Raw genomic sequence first — 19908 nt, 5'->3', positions numbered from 1 at the left:
TATTTCTAAGCAGAATTATTCAAGAATGTCTCTCATTACAGATCTTGAAACTTGGACAGCCAACAAAAAGGAAGCTAATAAATTTATCAGAACATGATTCTCAGTTTCACTTATTTTGAATTAAAAGTAATCTGGAAAATAGGAAAACAGCCTATAATCAGAGGAGTGACCCCAGTGAGACCCTGTCATTAAAACTTTAGTGTTGAGTCTGCAAACCTCTGTTCCTCTAATTAGGCAATTTACTCCATTTCCACCTTTCTGTCTGCCAAAACATTTAGTGGCAAAACATTTTCTAATTCTCTAGACTCATAAAATGTTGTTTTGAAAAACAGTAAAACAGAATGGATTATCTTTTTAAGCTATCTATCATATTGTAATCGGAAAACATGAGGGATTTATAGATAATATTGTAAAGAGGCAAAGGCAGCAGATTTTATTTAGATGGGCAGAAGGTCACAGACCTCTGTTGAGGATTGAAAGCTTGAGGTATGTGCCTTTGTTCCTCAGTGTGTGTGGATCAGAGTGATTGCTGATATCAGGTAGCAACATGGCAGAGGGGACAAACTGGGGCTGCACTTTCACTATGTTTATTATTGCTCAAGGTCAAAGAGTGACTGTGTAGTGCCTCAGTTTTTACATCTTTGTGTTATAAATATTTTTTTTCTATTACCTTACAAGTTTATTTTGATGCTGTAATGATGAGACAGTGTTTGAAAAGTTCTAAATAAATAAAAGGATATTCTCTAACTTTGAAATTCTGACTTTGATATTTTAAAACCTAGCTATGTTGGGGCATTATTATTATTGAATGTAGTCAACAAGTATTTAATGAACTTACTGGTTAAAGATTATACTGATTCAAGAATTCTAGGGTAAATGCTATCACTGAGAAATTTTTATTTATAATTTTCACAAAAATTCCAAGAAACTACATTTTACTTCCATTAGGGATGACTGAGGACATTAGAAAAGACTCTCTATTTTCTCTCATCTTATTTTCAAAGCCTATATGGAAAGCTACCCTTGGAAACACCGAGATATTACGGATTATATAATCTCTGAGATGTGTTTTCTTCTCCTTTGGTTTGGATGAACTATAGCTAGGGTATTTATTAAAAACATGATTATAGTTTGATCGTTAAGTGTAATAGATTTTCCACTCATTATTCTTAATAATGCAAATAAAATCTAATAACATCATACTGGTTAATCTGACGAGATACCAAACCTCAACTCCTAGGAGACATTCCACTGGCTGTGAGGAGTGAACAGTGAAGGAGACAAAGCCAACTTGTTGTACATGCAAAGCATGAATAATGAGCAAAGATAAAACACAGTTGAGAGATATAACAAAGATACCAGAGGGTTACCTTTCCTCAGACTAAGAATATTCTGAACTGTTTTATGCAAGCTTTAACCTTTCCTGGAGAGGTGTCTATAAAGGAAGTGTTGTTTGTGATCCTCATTCATGATGATTCTATAAATCAACAAAATATCTTCAGCAATGGAAATGTCACACCTGCTTATGAGTTTGTTTTTCAAGCTTTTTAAATTAAATCATTTCTTCACCTCTAACCTGGCATTGGAGACCATAAATAAAATATTAATATTGTGAAATGTTAAGGAGATTATTAGAATAGCAATTGTGCTATTTTAAAAAGTAAAATATAATATTTAATATTGTGTGAGCTATTCTTTCAGATGCAATTTTAACAAAAAATAAGATGCAAACATACACTATATTGAAAAATTGAATATAGTGTATTAAATATAATATATTGAAAATATACTATATTGAAAAATTACTAAACATTTTAAGGGGACAATTTTGGGGGGTTTGTAGCCATAAATTGCCTGCCTATCAATTCGCTTCAAGAAAGCAATAAGTTCTGGTGTTCTTTTGCATAGAAGGGTGACTATAATTAACAATAATGTATTGTATATTTTGAAAAGTTAAAAGAGAAATTTGAATGTTCCCACCACAATGAGTGGATAAATATTTGAGGTGATAAATACGCTAATGACACCAATTTGATCATTATACAATGCATACATGTATAGAAATGTCACTGGGTAATGTCTTAAGACAAACAGAAAATGGAATAGGCAAACATTTTAAAAGAATTAAAGCAAAAGTATTGATGAAGAAATGATAGACATAGAAGATTGGCAAGAGGATAAAACATATTATGAAATTATAGATACCAAAGGATGGTATGCCTTACTAATCCTGCTTATTTTTCCATGATTAAATCTGATTACATTTCTTCAACACTAATGAGCTTCACCTTTAACACACACTTTAATATACACTCAGATATTGGTGAGAAGAAAGCTACAAAGGAAATCTAAAGACTGTAAAATCAGATGAACATTTTGCTATGATAGAATTTAAATACATAGAGACATACAGACAAATCACAAAACAGAGCATTTGGGGTAAGTTTTAGCAGCAGTGGTATAAATTTGACACCCTCCACCAAAAAAAAAAAAAAAAAAAAAAATTCAAAGAAAAAGAACAATGAATATCTACAAGAAAATGTTTAAATCCTAAGAAGCCAAAATGTAAATGTGCCAGCCAATACAACAAAAACAATAATTTACTTATTATTAGCAGTTATGCAGGAGGAATGACAGGAAAGAAAAGGGACTCTGAATAGGAAATGAACCTCAAAATCCCTGTTAGCATGGGAAGTTCAGTGAGCCAATTTCAGGAAAGCAGTGTAAACTAAGAAGAGGTGTCAATGATTCGATTCATAAATGAATGTAGAAAGATTTCAGAAAGTTTGGGTGTTATGGGTCAGCCTGGGCAAGCGAACTGTCATACTAACCAACTGATGCTCTTTTCCAGTACCAAGCCCTGCAATATAGAAATATTGCTGAGACTAGAATATGCCTTGAAAAGAACTGGAGCAAAGGAAAGAAAATGTCCAGAAAAGATGGAACAAGGGAGCGAACGAGACAGATCTCAAAAATGCTCATACCATATTTTTGAAACCTTCGCAATATTGATACTAATACACAACACTATTGAAGGTATTCTTGCCCAGTTTCCTCTATTATTAGTGTAGGAAAACCTATCTTGCTAAAATATAAGCAAGATAAAATGATTAAAGTAAAATCCCATCTATAGTTATAAGGAAGAACATAATAATGATTAGAACAAAATTCCTACAAAGAATGAAAAATGAATGTTTCAATATGACCTAAAAGGACATAAGAAAATAGAAGTGGTAAGATAATCAATCAATCAGACTTAGATAAACACAGACAAGAGAAAAAAGATGGTTGGAGAAAAGGAAGATTTCTAAGGTGATGTGACAAAACTCATAAAAGAATTTAAAATAAAATATAAAGTCATTTAGGAAATAAACCCTCAAACACAATTCCAAAAACAAGCAACAAATACATTGGGTAATGTCTTAAGAGAAACCAAAAAAGGAATAAGCAAACATTTTAAAAGAATTAAAGCAAAAGTATTAATGAAGAAATGATAGACATGGAAGATTGACAAGGAGATAAAACATATGATGAAATGATACCACCTGTAAGAACACAAAGCAACAAGACAAAGCAAATCATAAAATTTAAGAAAAACATTGTGCAATAAAACATGTTGAACCTATGTATTGAAAGAATGTGTAATGTACTTTGGAAAGCAAATAGTAACAAGATAATTTGAGATAAAATCTATTAAAACCTTTATGTTTTAAAATACAGAAAAAAATACTTTGGAAATCAGTCTTACAGTCCAAGTCACTAGTAAGAGAAAGAAAAGTAAATCATCACACTTTGATATCATCATGTTGGTGTAAGGATATGGAAAACCATTTTTAAGATACTTAAAGGTAGAATAATGTAAGCTAAGGATTTTATATCTAGCTAAACTGACCTTCACGTGTTAAAAACAGCAGGCTGCTAAAATAATTGAGAAAATAAAGAAATGTTGATTTCATAAGTACTAACTTTCAAAATGAAGACATTGAACTTCAGAAAACAAAACTGACTGGAGAGTGTCGGTATAAATTCTGGTAGTGAGAACTGTGTATGTGTATATATTAACCCGCAGAATTAAGACTAACTCATGGATATAAGGAAGACAGTATAATATATAAAGGGCACATATTCTAAAACATATCATGATGCAACTATTAAAAAATGAGGGGAGAAGAAGGTAATATATGGAAAGTAGAAAAGCCTATTCTACTTTCCTTATTATATTACCTTATATGAATTAAAAGGAAGTAAAAGAATATTGCTACAATTTAAATGCCTGAAAGAGAGAGGAGAAAGGTAAGAAGGATTTTTAGTTAATTTTCATTTTGCTTATAGAAGAAAATCAATACAGAATACTTAAGGGTACCATGTAAAGGCACAGATGTAAGCTAAATGTTGGAAGGAAAATGCAGACCTTTCTGAATAAGAAAAAATATATTTCCCTTACCCCCCAAAAGACAGCAAATAAACTACATAGGGAAATACACACAATAGGACAAAATGTGCCCAAATAAATCTACAAACATAAAAGGCTCAAACAGATAAGTCATGCGACGGTAAGTATAAGGAAACTGATATGTATATTTGCTATTCTGACATATAAAGTGTTCTTCAAAACTGGTTGTATTATTAAACATAAAGAGAGACAGTGAATAATGATAAAAGAGTCAATTTATCGAAAAGACATAACAATCCTAAATGTTTGCACACCAATAACAGAGTTTCAAAACATATGGAGGAAAAACCCAAATAGAACTCAAAAGAGAAATCGACAAATCCATAATTTCCATCATTATTGGGGATTTCAACATTCCTCTTCCAGTAATTAATAAAACAAGCAGACAAAAGTTTAGAAAGACTATAGAACACTTGAACATATTGTTAACCAAACTGACCAGTCCTCCAATAGTGGGAATAAAATGAAAAACTAAAATAGTCAAACAAAAGAAAGACAGGACAAGAGTTGAACTAGGATAAAGAATAGATATGACAAATGAAACAAATAACAACCTGGTAAAATGAAAACCAGCCACATCAATAATATAATAAAGGAAAATAGTCTAAAACTAACAGAAATGTTTAAGATTTGAAGATTGGATATAAACCAAGCCTCAGTGTGATTATATATACAAGAAAGATATTATAAACATAAAGATATATGAATTTAAAAATAAAAGTGTAAAAATCTACATAATACAAACACTAACCATAAGAATGCTGGAGTGGCATATTATATCAGACAAAGACAGAGAGTATTATAGTAGATATAGAAGAACATTACATATTGATAAAATAAACTGCCAGTTAGGTCAAGTTATTGATGGTATTTATCAGACTTTCAATATTCTTCCAAATATATGTATATATGTGTGTGTATATATATATATACACACACACACACACACACGCACATATTCATTTTATCAGGTACATATACTCCTTGACGTATGATGGGATTACATCCTGATAAACCAGTAAATCAAAAATATCATAATTTTAAATGTATTTGATATTCTGATAAATTATTTTATTTATTATTTATTTATTTATTTTTTTTTTTATTATACTTTAAGTTCTAGGGTACATGTGCATAACGTTTATATCATGTATAACTCCCCAATGCAATCCCTCCCTCCTCCCCTCCCCCTGATGGGCCCGGTGTGTGATGTTCCCTTTCCCGAGTCCAAGTGATCTCATTGTTCAGTTCCCACCTATGAGTGAGAACATGCGGTGTTTGGTTTTCTCTTCTTGTGATAGTTTGCTAAGAATGATGGTTTCCAGCTGCATCCATGTCCTACAAAGGACACAAACTCATCCTTTTTGATGGCTGCATAGTATTCCATGGTGTATATGTGCCACATTTTCTTAATCCAGTCTGTCACAGATGGACATTTGGGTTGATACCAAGTCTTTGCTATTGTGAATAGTGCCGCAATAAACATACGTGTGCATGTGTCTTTGTAGTAGAGTAATTTATAATCCTTTGGGTATATACCCAGTAGTGGGATGGCTGGGTCATATGGTACATCTAGTTCTAGATCCTTGAGGAATCGCCATACTGTTTTCCATAATGGCTGAACTAGTTTACAATCCCACCAACAGTGTAAAAGTGTTCCTATTTCTCCACATCCTCTCCAACATCTATTGTTTCCTGACTTCTTAATGATTGCCATTCTAACTGGTGTGAGATGGTATCTCATTGTGGTTTTGATTTGCATTTCTCTGATGGCGAGTGATGACGAGCATTTTTTCATGTGTCTGTTGGCTGTATGGATGTCTTCTTTTGAGAAATGTCTGTTCATATCCTTTGCCCACTTTTTGATGGGGTTGTTTGTTTTTTTCTTGTATATTGTTTGAGTTCTTTGTAGATTCTGGATATTAGCCCTTTGTCAGATGAGTAGATTGCAAAAATTTTCTCCCATTCTGTAGGTTGCCTGTTCACTCTGATGGTAGTTTCTTTTGCTGTGCAAAAGCTCTTTAGTTTAATGAGATCCCATTTGTCAATTTTGGCTTTTGCTGCCGTTGCTTTTGGTGTTTTAGACATGAAGTCCTTGCCCATGCCTATGTCCTGAATGGTACTACCTAGATTTTCTTCTAGGGTTTTTATGGTATTAGGTCTAACATTTAAGTCTCTAATCCATCTTGAATTAATTTTCGTATAAGGGGTAAGGAAAGGATCCAGTTTCAGCTTTCTACTTATGGCTAGCCAATTTTCCAGCACCATTTATTAAATAGGGAATCCTTTCCCCATTTCTTGTTTTTGTCAGGTTTGTCAAAGATCAGATGGCTGTAGATGTGTGGTATTATTTCTGAGGACTCTGTTCTGTTCCATTGGTCTATTTCTCTGTTGTGGTACCAGTACCATGCTGTTTTGGTTACGGTAGCCTTGTAGTATAGTTTGAAGTCAGGTAGCGTGACGCCTCCAGCTTTGTCCTTTTGACCCAGGATTGTCTTGGCAATGTGGGCTCTTTTTTGGTTCCACATGAGCTTTAAAGCAGTTTTTTCCAATTCTGTGAAGAAAGTCATTGGTAGCTTGATGGGGATGGCATTGAATCTATAAATCACCTTGGGCAGTATGGCCATTTTCACGATATTGATTCTTCCTATCCATGAGCATGGTATGTTCTTCCATTTGTTTGTGTCCTCTTTGATTTCACTGAGCAGTGGTTTGTAGTTCTCCTTGAAGAGGTCCTTTACATCCCTTGTAAGCTGGATTCCTAGGTATTTGATTCTCTTTGAAGCAATGTGAATGGAAGTTGATTCCTGATTTGGCTCTCTGCTGTCTGTTACTGGTGTATAAGAATGCTTGTGATTTTTGCACATTAATTTTGTATCCTGAGACTTTGCTGAAGTTGCTTATCAGCTTAAGGAGATTTTGGGCTGAGACGATGGGGTTTTCTAAATATACAATCATGTCATCTGCAAACAGGGACAATTTGACTTCTTCTTTTCCTAACTGGATACCCTTGATTTCTTTCTCTTGCCTGATTGCCCTAGCCAGAACTTCCAACACTATGTTGAATAGGAGTGGTGAGAGAGGGCATCCCTGTCTTGTGCCCGTTTTCAAAGGGAATTTTTCCAGTTTTTGCCCATTCAGTATGATATTAGCTGTGGGTTTGTCGTAAATAGCTCTTATTATTTTGAGGTACATTCCATCAATACCGAATTTATTGAGCGTTTTTAGCATAAAGGCTTTTGAATTTTGTCAAAAGCCTTTTCTGCATCTATTGAGATAATCATGTGGTTCTTGTCTTTGGTTCTGTTTATATGCTGGATTATGTTTATTGATTTGCGAATGTTGAACCAGCCTTGCATCCCAGGGATGAAGCCCACTTCATCATGGTGGATAAGCTTTTTGATGTGCTGCTGAATCCGGTTTGCCAGTATTTTATTGAGAATTTTTGCATCGATGTTCATCAGGGATATTGGTCTAAAATTCTCTTTTTTTGTTGTGTCTCTGCCAGGCTTTGGTATCAGGATGATGTTGGCCTCATAAAATGAGTTAGGGAGGATTCCCTCTTTTTCTATTGATTGGAATAGTTTCAGAAGGAATGGTACCAGCTCCTCCTTGTACCTCTGGTAGAATTCAGCTGTGAATCCATCTGGTCCTGGACTTTTTTGGTGGGTAGGCTATTAATTGTTGCCTCAATTTCAGAGCCTGTTATTAGTCTTTTCAGGATTCAACTTCTTCCTGGTTCAGTCTTGGGAGAGTGTAAGTGTCCAGGAATTATCCATTTCTTCTAGATTTTCTAGTTGATTTGCGTAGAGGCATTTATAGTATTCTCTGATGGTTGTTTGTATTTCTGTGGGGTCGGTGGTGATATCCCCTTTATCATTTTTTATTGCGTCTATTTGATTCCTCTCTCTTTTCTTCTTTATTAGTCTTGCTAGTGGTCTGTCAATTTTGTTGATCTTTTCAAAAAACCAACTCCTGGATTCATTGATTTTTTGGAGGGTTTTTTGTGACTCTATCTCCTTCAGTTCTGCTCTGATCTTAGTTATTTCTTGCCTTCTGCTAGCTTTTGAATGTGTTTGCTCTTGCCACTCTAGTTCTTTTAATTGTGATGTTAAAGTGTCAATTTTAGATCTTTCCTGCTTTCTCTTGTGGGCATTTAGTGCTATAAATTTCCCTCTACACACTGCTGTAAATGTGTCCCAGAGATTCTGGTATGTTGTATCTTTGTTCTCATTGGTTTCAAAGAACATCTTTATTTCTGCTTTCATTTCGTTATGTACCCAGTAGTCATTCAGGAGCAGGTTGTTCAGTTTCCATGTAGTTGAGCGGTTTTGATTGAGTTTCTTAGTCCTGAGTTCTAGTTTGATTGCACTGTGGTCTGAGAGACAGTTTGTTATAATTTCTGTTCTTGTACATTTGCTGAGGAGTGCTTTACTTCCAATTATGTGGTCAATTTTGGAATAAGTGCGATGTGGTGCTGAGAAGAATGTATATTCTGTTGATTTGGGGTGGAGAGTTCTATAGATGTCTATTAGGTCCGCTTGGTGCAGAGATGAGTTCAATTCCTGGATATCCTTGTTAACTTTCTGTCTCGTTGATCTGTCTAATGTTGACAGTGGAGTGTTGAAATCTCCCATTATTATTGTATGGGAGTCTAAGTCTCTTTGTAGGTCTCTAAGGACTTGCTTTATGAATCTGGGTGCTCCTGTATTGGGTGCATATATATTTAGGAGAGTTAGCTCTTCCTGTTGAATTGATCCCTTTACCATTATGTAATGGCCTTCTTTGTCTCTTTTGATCTTTGATGGTTTAAAGTCTGTTTTATCAGAGACTAGGATTGCAACCCCTGCTTTTTTTGTTCTCCATTTGCTTGGTAGATCTTCCTCCATCCCTTTATTTTGAGCCTATGTATGTCTCTGCATGTGAGATGGGTCTCCTGAATACAGCAGACTGATGGGTCTTGACTCTTTATCCAGTTTGCCAGTCTGTGTCTTTTAATTGGAGCATTTAGTCCATTGACATTTAAGGTTAATATTGTTATGTGTGAACTTGATCCTGTCATTATGATATTAACTGGTTATTTTGCTCGTTAGTTGATGCAGTTTCTTCCTCGCCTCGATGGTCTTTACATTTTGGCATGTTTTTGCAATGGCTGGTACCGGTTGTTCCTTTCCATGTTTAGGGCTTCCTTCAGGGTCTCTTGTAAGGCAGGCCTGGTGGTGACAAAATCTCTCAGCATTTGCTTATCTGTAAAGGATTTTATTTCTCCTTCACTGATGAAACTTAGTTTGGCTGGATATGAAATTCTGGGTTGAAAATTCTTTTCTTAAGAATGTTGAATATTGGCCCCCACTCTCTTCTGGCTTGTAGAGTTTCTGCCGAGAGATCTGCTGTTATTCTGATGGGCTTCCCTTTGTGGGTAACCCGACCTTTCTCTCTGGCTGCCCTTAAGATTTTTTCCTTCATTTCAACTTTGTGAATCTGGCAATTATGTGTCTTGGAGTTGCTCTTCTGGAGGAGTATCTTTGTGGCGTTCTCTGTATTTCCTGAATTTGAATGTTGGCCTGCCCTACTAGGTTGGGGAAGTTCTCCTGGATGATATCCTGAAGAGTGTTTTCCAACTTGGTTCCATTTTCCCCCTCACTTTCAGGCACCCCAATCAGACGTAGATTTGGTCTTTTTACATAATCCCATACTTCTTGCAGGCTTTGTTCATTTCTTTTTCTTCTTTTTTCTTTTGGTTTCTCTTCTCGCTTCATTTCATTCATTTGATCCTCAATCGCTGATACTCTTTCTTCCCGTTGATCGAGTTGGTTACTGAAGCTTGTGCATTTGTCACGTATTTCTCGTGTCATGGTTTTCATCTCTGTCATTTCGTTTATGATCTTCTCTGCATTAATTAGTCTAGCTGTCAATTCTTCCACTCTTTTTTCAAGATTTTTAGTTTCTTTGCGCTGGGTACGTAATTCCTCCTTTAGCTCTGAGAAGTTTGATGGGCTGAAGCCTTCTTCTCTCATCTCGTCAAAGTCATTCTCTGACCAGCTTTGATCCATTGCTGGTGTTGGGCTGCGCTCCTTTGCAGGGGGAGATGCGCTCTTATTTTTTGAATTTCCAGCTTTTCTGCCCTGCTTCTTCCCCATCTTTGTGGTTTTATCTGTCTCTGGTCTTTGATGATGGTGACGTACTGATGGGGTTTTGGTGTAGGTGTCCTTCCTGTTTGATAGTTTTCCGCCTGACAGTCAGAAGGACTGTCTGTTGGTCTGTTGGAGATTGCTTGAGGTCCACTCCAGACCCTGTTTGCCTGGGTATCAGCAGCAGAGGTTGCCGAAGATAGAATATTGCTGAACAGCGAGTGTACCTGTCTGATTCTTCCTTTGGAAGTTTCCTCTCAGGGATGACTCCACCCTGTGAGGTGTGGGGTGTCAGACTGCCCCTAGTGGGGGATGTCTCCCAGCTAGGCTACTCAGGGGTCAGGGACCCACCTGAGCAGGCAGTCTGTCCATTCTCGGATCTCAGCCTCCGCGTTGGGAGATCCACGGCTCTCCCCAAAGCTGTCAGACAGAGTCGTTCGCCTCTGCACCGGCCCCCGCTGCTTTCCCTATTGGACCTCAGCTGTGGGCTGTCCCCAGAGGTGGAGTCTACAGAGACAGGCAGGTTTCCTTGAGCTGCTGTGAGCTCCACCCAGTTCGAGCTTCCCAGCGGCTTTGTTTACCTACTTAAGCCTCAGCAATGGCGGGCGCCCCTCCCTCAGCCTCGCTGCTACCTTGCGGATAGATCGCTGCAGACAGACTGCTGTGTTAGCAGTGAGGGAGGCTCCGTGGGCGTGGGACCCTCCCGGCCAGGTGTGGGATATATTCTCCTGGTGTGCCTGTTTCCTTAAAGCGCAGTATTGGGGTGGGAGTTACGCGATTTTCCAGGTGTTATGTGTCTCAGTTCCCCTGGCTAGGAAAACGGATTTCCTTCCCCCTTGCGCTTCCAGGTGAGGCAATGCCTCGCCCTGCTTCAGCTCACACTGGTCAGGCTGCAGCAGCTGACCAGAACCGATTGTCCGGCACTCCCCAGTGAGATGACCCCAGTACCTCAGTTGAAAATGCAGAAATCACCGGTCTTCTGTGTCACTCGCGCTGGGAGTTGGAGACTGGAGCTGTTCCTATTCGGCCATCTTGCTCCGCCCCCCATAAATAAATTATTAAGTGAAAAAAATCTAAGTCAAATCATCATAAGTAGGAGACCATCTATATAAATAATTTGCAATTCAATACAGAGACAAACACCCAAATATAATGATGCAAGATTAGAATATGCATTGTACAAAAAAGTTAACAGGAGTATCAAACAATTACATTAAATAATGCTGAATATCATTAGTTATCAAAGAAATGTAAACTAAAATCACAATGAGTTAATGTTCCATGTTCTCTGGAATCGATAAAACTCAAAAAAATTGGCAGTGCCTGTGCAGGTGAGGAGCCAGAGGAACTGAAATATCTTACACATTTCTGTTGGTGGTATAAAAACACTTTAGAAAAAAGTTTAGTAACTCTTGGCAAGTTAAAAATACTATTATCATGTGACCTAGCAATTCCTAGTGATTTGCTCAAGAGAAATGAACATATATGTTGATAGAAGCAGGATTATTTATAACACAGTGTAGTCTCAAACTGGAACCATTAAAGTGACCATTACCAAGTGACTGAATGTATTAATTGCTTTACATTCATATGATGGGGTATATCTCTACAGTAATAACTACTGATACACTCAAGAAATAGGAGGGATTTCATAGACATTGTGGTGAGTGGAAACATTCAGACACAAAAGATTACATACTTTGTGATTTCATTTAAATGAAATCTTTACACTGCTGAAACTAAACTACAGCATGTCATGTTACAAGAACTTTAGTGCCAACGTGTAGAGGCTTTCCATTAGCCAAAAATGGGCATCTGTCTAGGATAATAACTGCAATAGATTGTAAACATATCAAATATGCTTACATATAAGACTTTAAAATGACAACAAAAATAATTCGTTCATACTTTGGAGAAGACTAAGGAGTAAACTTGTGAATGCTTGTAAACAAAAGAGAAAGTATCAAGCACTTATTCTGCTTTTCCTATATCATCTGTACTATGTAATTACTAAGAGGAGACTCCTTTTCACAGAAGTATTATAGCTAGCACATAAAGAAAACGTGATGGAATTTGACAGTGACCATTTTGAAAGAGAAATAATACATCTTGCCACTGAGCATCAATGACTGGTAATATCAAACACAGGCAAACAGAAGACAGCCAGATGTTATATTACTCATGGTGGATCTGTGCCCTGACATGTATGAAGTATCCTTGACACAAAAAATAATAAATCTGAATCGGTGCCACCTCTGTATCATGAATTTACAGAAAATATAGGTAACAGAGGACATGTTAGATGACACGAGAGAAGTGCTATCAGAAAAATTTAAACTGTGGGAAACTACAAGAAAAATACTGTTCCTTCCATGTGTAGATTGCAAGAATAAAAGAATGGTAGAGAAAATTTATAGATTAATAGAGACTTAGGAAATATTTCTGTCATTTGCCATGTATGGCATTTACCTGGATTATGGTTTGAACAAATGCTTCGTTAAAATTCTATGAGGCAATCAGGACAATCAGGAAATATGAATGCTGGGTGAATATTTGTTCATATTAATAAATGTTTAAATTTTTCTAAGTATATTGTGGTTATATTTTTAAAATGTTCTTAGCTTCCAGAAAAAAATATGAAAATTCTTATAGATATTATATTATTTTATATCATGGTAGGTATTTGCTTCAGAATAATTTGGTAAGTGGTGCTAGTGTGGTGCTGGTTATAGATGAAACAAGATTGTCTATCAGCTGCCAATTATTAAATCTTGGTTAATAGGTACTTTGGGATCTTTTATACAATTTTCTCTATTATTACACATAACTGAAATTTTTCACAGTAAAGGGATTTGAAAAAAATAAGTAAAGAAGTAAAGAAGTAAAAGAAGTAAACTCTATTCCTCAAGTCAGGCATGGACTTTAGTTGGCGAATCACTGAGCACCATCAAAGCGAAGTAGTAGTTGACAATAGCTTACACAAAGATATAATGCTAAGTAAATGTCCAACAGATACTTGCAGATTTTGTTCACTGCTTTCCCTTGGCTTTTAAGCAACAACACATTTTTATTACATAGTTCTCATATCCAGTTTATCATTCATAGAGATCTGATCTTAATTTCTTTTTTTAAAAAAAATGTGTTCTGCGTTTGTTGCTATTTCAAAGATCGCAGACAATATAAATGTCCAACTTACTTCTTCTTAGTAATCAGTCTAGTCGTGAACATGGTTTCTTGAAATAAAATTGTATCAATTTTAGTAAGACATTCTGTTCATTCTGACTTAATAGCATTTTTTATATGATCCTGAAATATAAGTGTTATCTAAGAGGTTACCCAGGCAATGTCGTTGACTACACCCTGTGAGACAACGCAAGCTAAATGAAGAAGTCATTTTAGGAACATTCAAAAAGGTTAACCGTAAAGATTCAAGATGACCGAAATGCTGTATTTGGTTTTTTACTTGGGGCTGGGAGGAGGATGATGGTAGAGATGTAGGAGGTTTTCATAACTGAGACCCAGCAATGATCAGATATTAGATAAATAATTGTAGAATGGAGGAGTTAAAATACAGGATATCTAACAGTGCCATATATTAAGGATATGGTGAATATAAACATAAATATCTGTTGGGGTTTTATTTAGATGCTCCTCAATTGTTTCAATAAATATATTGAAATGAATGAAATTAGCATGATCATTGTGAGTACTATGGTGGAATGAAAAGTTGATTACATTTGCTTGAGGAATGGTCAGGAGTTAAGAAGGTATATTCCGAATAGACTAAAATAACCTAATGGGTCAATTTCTCAACCAAGAATATGTATTTTCTATAGATATTTATTAAGTTTATTTATAAATACCTACTCCTAAATCTATTATCATTGTGAAACTTTTAAAAATGATCTCAGGCTGAACAAATGGTTTTCCTTTGATCCCTCAAACGTAATTGCTAATTGCTATTTAGCCTTATTCTATTTTGTCTTACATGTTATTTACTATTTTACCAAGCAAAGATGAATCCCTTGTATGTGTAATAGATTTCTTCAATACTGTACTAAGTGTCTGAGGAAATAAATGTAATCAAAGAAATTTCATACTTGTGAAAATAACTTAAAATTTTAAGGTCTCCAGAAAGGAGATTCTACAGATTCTCTTAAAGTAAACGAAATAGCTAATGTCTATTTTTCTAGCTATCTTGTTTACACTGATGCTCACTAACCGTTGACAACTATTTAGTTTAAGAGCCTGTGAGGGAGGGTGCTAGTTGCCTGCTAACCATCTATCTCTTCTTTTTCAGTAATTGAACTCCTGTGTTATTTTGGATGGCAATGTGCCCAGTAGTTAGCAACTACAGCTATAGTTTTCTCTTGCATAAATAGGGTTTGCATGGAATTTAAGTAAAATTCTGATACAGCATCTGAGAAAACTCACTTCATTCTTCCTCCTTCATGGACTGTGTATGTGATGGTTGGAGCTCCAAATATACCTCTAAGGTAGACTTGAGGACAGAAGCCAAATGCTAAGGATGGAGGAACAAAAAGATAGGAGACTGGATTCCAGCTTATATTGCAGAGTTACCATACCTGATCTTGACTACCAACTGCTAAATTTTGTGTATGTGAGAGAAAAATGGACAGTAAGTTTAAGGCATTGTGTTGGCAGGGAGGAAGGGTTTGACTACCAGCTGAATGCAATTCCTGTGTAATACACTCCACATATATTTTAAGACATAGTAAATCAATTATATTTTCTTATAATGATTACCTCCAGCTCTTTAAACCTTAATTTGATGATTAATTCACTGGCAATTAGCATTACCAGGACTATTGCAGAATCTATCCAAATTTTCCATTTTGAGGATGGCTCTATAAAAGACATAAAAATGCCAGGAAGCCTTCATGTAGAGGGAAGAAATGTGTAACATTATATGACGAGAATTGCTTTCATTATTATGATATGGATATATAGTTATGTTATTTGCCATTCAGGAATACAAGAAACATTGTGTAACTCTTAAAGACTGAAAGAAAAACTAATACAACATTTTTGAAGATAATAACATTAAAAGTATGCAATTTCTCTAAATATACATTAAGCCTTAAAGACTGAGAAATTAATAAAATGAATTTGGCTTCTGGTTGCAAATCTCATAATTTTTTCCCCCAAATTGGAGTCAGATGTTTCTAAATATCTATCCTCATGGAATATTCCCAAAGATTTTTACATGTGTAGATTTTTGTTGTAGTTTGAAGTTAATTAGATTTTTTTCTAATATTGACTGCAATTAAACTACATTCTAGGCATACATAATTCAGATTTTAAGAAAATCAATTCAGCTTAGCCAGTTTATGGATTAGTTGGCATTTAATACATTTTATAAAATAATCTGTTACAGTTTATGCAAAGGATAAAAGAGTAAATAAAATGCAGATAAGGGAGATAGGGAAAGAAACATTTCTATGCACTTGAGGTGATAAAAAATAAATTTAGAAAAGAATCAGCTTTATCAGTAATGCCTGTTTAAAATGATTTGCTTTTTAAGGTTCAAAGTTCACTATAAAGGGTCTTTGAAGAGTCAATAAAACCTGTTAATGATTTTCTTTTCTTTTCTTTTCTTTTTTTTTTTTTTGAGATGGAGTCTCGCTCTGTCACCCAGGCTGGAGTGCAGTAATCGGATCTCGCCTCACTGCAAGCTCCGCCTCCCGGGTTTACGCCATTCTCCTGCCTCAGCCTCCCGAGTAGCTGGGACTACAGGCACCCGCCACCACGCCCGGCTAGTTTTTTTGTATTTTTTTAGTAGAGACGGAGTTTCACCGTGTTAGCCAGGATGGTCTCGATCTCCTGACCTCGTGATCCACCCGTCTCAGCCTCCCAAAGTGCTGGGATTACAAGCTTGGGCCACCACGCCCGGCCAATTTTCATATTTTTAACAAGGGTGACATAGTTCTATTAGTGGTCATGCTTTTCGATTTGTGTATTTAAACATACTTTAATACCCTATTTAATGTAAGTCTCTTAGGCTTCATTTTTTCCATTTGCAAAGTAGTTCTCAGAATAATCCTTGTGAACCTGCCTCAGCAACCAATTTTCTGAGAGTATTTTGTTTTCCTCTGGTTGGTAGCATTGGTGATTTTGGTACTTAAATGAAAATATCTTTTGTTTTCCTAAAAATATTGGTCTAAAGTCTTTGGAATGGAAAGAGTGGATAAAATGAGAATTGAAGTTGACAGCTGCTAACCTAAGGGGATTCATGACTGTCTGCAAACTACACGAAGGAGTCCTCCTACAGAACAAATATAGATAAACTTAATGTTTTCTTGCAGTTTGTTTTTTGTTTCCAGTCTTCAAAGTTGGAAAAGTTTTGTGTTTTCCAATTGCAAAGAATTGGCCTACAAAATCTATGAATCATAAGTTAAAGTACATAGTTGAAGTGTTTAGTTTTATTTTTAGTGTTGTGCATTTTATAATACAGGTTATTTACTGCAAACTTATTTGCTTAACTTCCTCAAGTATTGTGCCATGACTTACACATTTACCAGGGTAAAATAGGACAAATTTGAATGTCAACACTTATTTTAAGGCACCAACATTTATTTCCTCAAGTATTGTACCACGACTTGCACATTTACCACAGGGAAGGGCATGTAGCTGAAGCAAACTTCCTCTATTTTCAGGTAGTAATCTTCAAACTACTGTTGGCAGCAATGCAGATTGTCAAATGCACACCTAAACTTAAAATTTGGGGATAATTCAGAAAGAATTCCGAGATATTTATCCTAAAGATGATGTGTTAGTTACACTTAAATAGAGGCAAATTAAGCTTGAAAGTAATTGTTAAACACGAAATAGTTCCTGGGATCTGCTATATTCAATTAAATAAGCCAAATTTATTTTTCTCCAGTTCTATATCAGGTCGTGGGGGAAAAGTAAGGAATTCTGGATTTGGAGCTTGAGGTCCTGGATTCAAGTTCCAACTCTGCAGCTTACTACCTCTGTCACCTTTTGAGGTACTGCTATGTCTCAGCATAATTCTTATCTGAAAGAGAACAATTGAGTAACTGTATAAATAACACACTTTCTATGTTCTCATTGTTAAAAGACCATAGTATTTAGTTTGTATATTGCTATGGATATTACTATGGATCAATATTAAGTTTGACGTAGCATTAACGTTAACATTTCATATTGCTTTCTGAGTTACACTTTAAGTCTTGGCTCTAGATGCATTATTGTGAAGTAATATCAATGTGCTAATTTTCTCATTAATTAGTATGCCCTTGGCATATGGCACCATATGCTGCAAACTTCCAAAAAAATTACCACAGCATAACTTTATTACTGCAAATCATAACATTGGCAATGCATGATTTAGTAAGCACAGTGATATTTAACAGAACCTTCAAACAATTATTATAGTATATTTAGTATGCACTTCATCAAAGTCTTGTGTGTAGTCTAAAAGACAGTAACCAATATAGTTATATCAAAAAAATACTAATGCAATGACAAATATGGTTAATAATTGCTGTACATATGTACTCTCCATGTGGTATTTAAGAAATGCTTACATTACTGTTTTCATGTAGTCTGGTTAAAATGATGCCCTCTAAAATATGAGATCACCCTCAGTCATGGAAAGAAATAAAATATATATTTCTGAAAATGTTTAATTACAATTTTGTGCATATCCTAGAATTACTTAATATCTATGTAAACATATTTTATTTAAAACACATTTGGATGTTAATTTCTTTTCTGGAAATACTCATTAGACTTTTTCTACAAATATATGCTTTCATACTCCTATAGGGGACTGCCACTTTTTATTGTTTTTTAGTCATAGGCGTATTCTGTTAAAATTAATTGGATATGATCTCTAATTAGCAAATTGAAAAGTATGAAGAGACAAGAGTAAATGATGGCATTATATCACTAACCACCTGATATGGTTTGGATGTTTGTCTGCTCCAAATCTCATGTTTAAATGTGATTCCTAATGTTGGAGGTGGGGCCTGGTGGGAGGTGATTGGATTAAAGGAGCAGATCTCTCATGAATGAAAGCAGATCTCTCATGAATAAGAGCAGATTTCTCATGAATGCACCATCTGTTTGGAGATAAGTGAATTCTTGCTTGGTTAGTTCATATGAGATCTGTTTAAAAGAGTCTGGGACCTCCCTGGTGTTTCTCTCTTGTCCTCTCTTTGATCATGTGATGGAACCTACTTTCTTTCACCTTCGACCAAGAGTAAAATTCCCCAAGGGCTCACCAGAAGCCAAGCAGATACTGGTGCCATGCTTCCTGTATAGCCCTCAGAATGTGAGCCAGTTAAGCCTCCTTTATTTATAAATTACCCAGTCTCATATATTTATAGCAAATCTGAAAATGACCTAATACTCTATCATCCACCATCTTTTCAACCGGTAAGTTCTTTCAGAGTTTATCGCTTCAGTGACATGAGTCTGTTCCCCAGGTATAGTCACTTACATGCCCTCCTGTGTGTCTATATATTATAATTTATCAATCTTTTAATATTTCGTTAGGATAAAATGTTCTTCCTTTCTGTGTTTCTATATCCTAGAGGGAGGAGAATTCCCTGACCATCAACTTTTAAGTGAAAAATCTTTAAAGCAAAGCCAAAGATTCTTTTAAAAGAGTGTAATTTTTTTAAACTGAAGGAAGCGATCTTAGGAATAATAAAATGTACTTGGTTAATTTTACTCTTGACAGAAATAAAATCCAGTGAGATTCAACAAATTGTCAAGTTACACACCTCAGAATGACAAAATTGGGACCAGAATCTAGATCTCGTGTACCTGATGGTGTTCTTTGAATTGTGTCCAAGTATTTTTGTTCCTTAAGGAGGGCTGCAGAACAAATCAAAGTGATAGGCATGAATATTTATTATTACCAGAGTAAGGAATCCAAAGGTTCTGAGGTGTTATCTCTTTTTGAAACTTACTGCCTATTATTGGAACTCATCTTTTGAATAAGGTATGAGAATGACAATATATTCTCCCTTAATTTAGGGGCCTTTTTTCAATAAATTAAATGTGTAGCATTCTCTGCTATAGACTGATTTGGTAGAAAACATAAAGGTTCTGTGTAATATCAACCAACATCCTATCAGTTATATTTATGTAAATTTATATGACTAAATTTATATTAAAAATTTAAAAGCTAAAAGTAGTCAGGATCACCTTAAAATAGGACAAATTTGAATACCAACATTCATTTTCACTAAATGATGATTGGCACAATGACAGACAATCTAATATAACAGACTATAGGAATAAGTGTACACATGTACAATGACTGTTAAT

At 35.4% G+C, this 19908-nt stretch overlaps 1 long non-coding RNA gene across 1 annotated transcript; it reads right to left on the bottom strand.

Moving 5' to 3' along the window:
* Positions 1-17009: 17009 nt before the first annotated feature.
* Positions 17010-19442, bottom strand: LOC117073612. Its single transcript, XR_004433297.1, has 2 exons — positions 19293-19442; positions 17010-17623 (listed from the first exon to the last, which is right to left on the bottom strand). It is a non-coding gene; the product is annotated as an uncharacterized LOC117073612 (long non-coding RNA).
* Positions 19443-19908: the final 466 nt, after the last annotated feature.

Source organism: Trachypithecus francoisi, unplaced genomic scaffold (genome assembly GCF_009764315.1).
Source record: "Trachypithecus francoisi isolate TF-2019V2 unplaced genomic scaffold, Tfra_2.0 Lachesis_group4, whole genome shotgun sequence".
Classification (NCBI taxonomy): Eukaryota; Metazoa; Chordata; class Mammalia; order Primates; family Cercopithecidae; genus Trachypithecus; species Trachypithecus francoisi.
The sequence above is the reverse complement of the archived record's forward strand: the minus strand, read 5'-3'. Positions and strand labels throughout refer to the sequence as shown.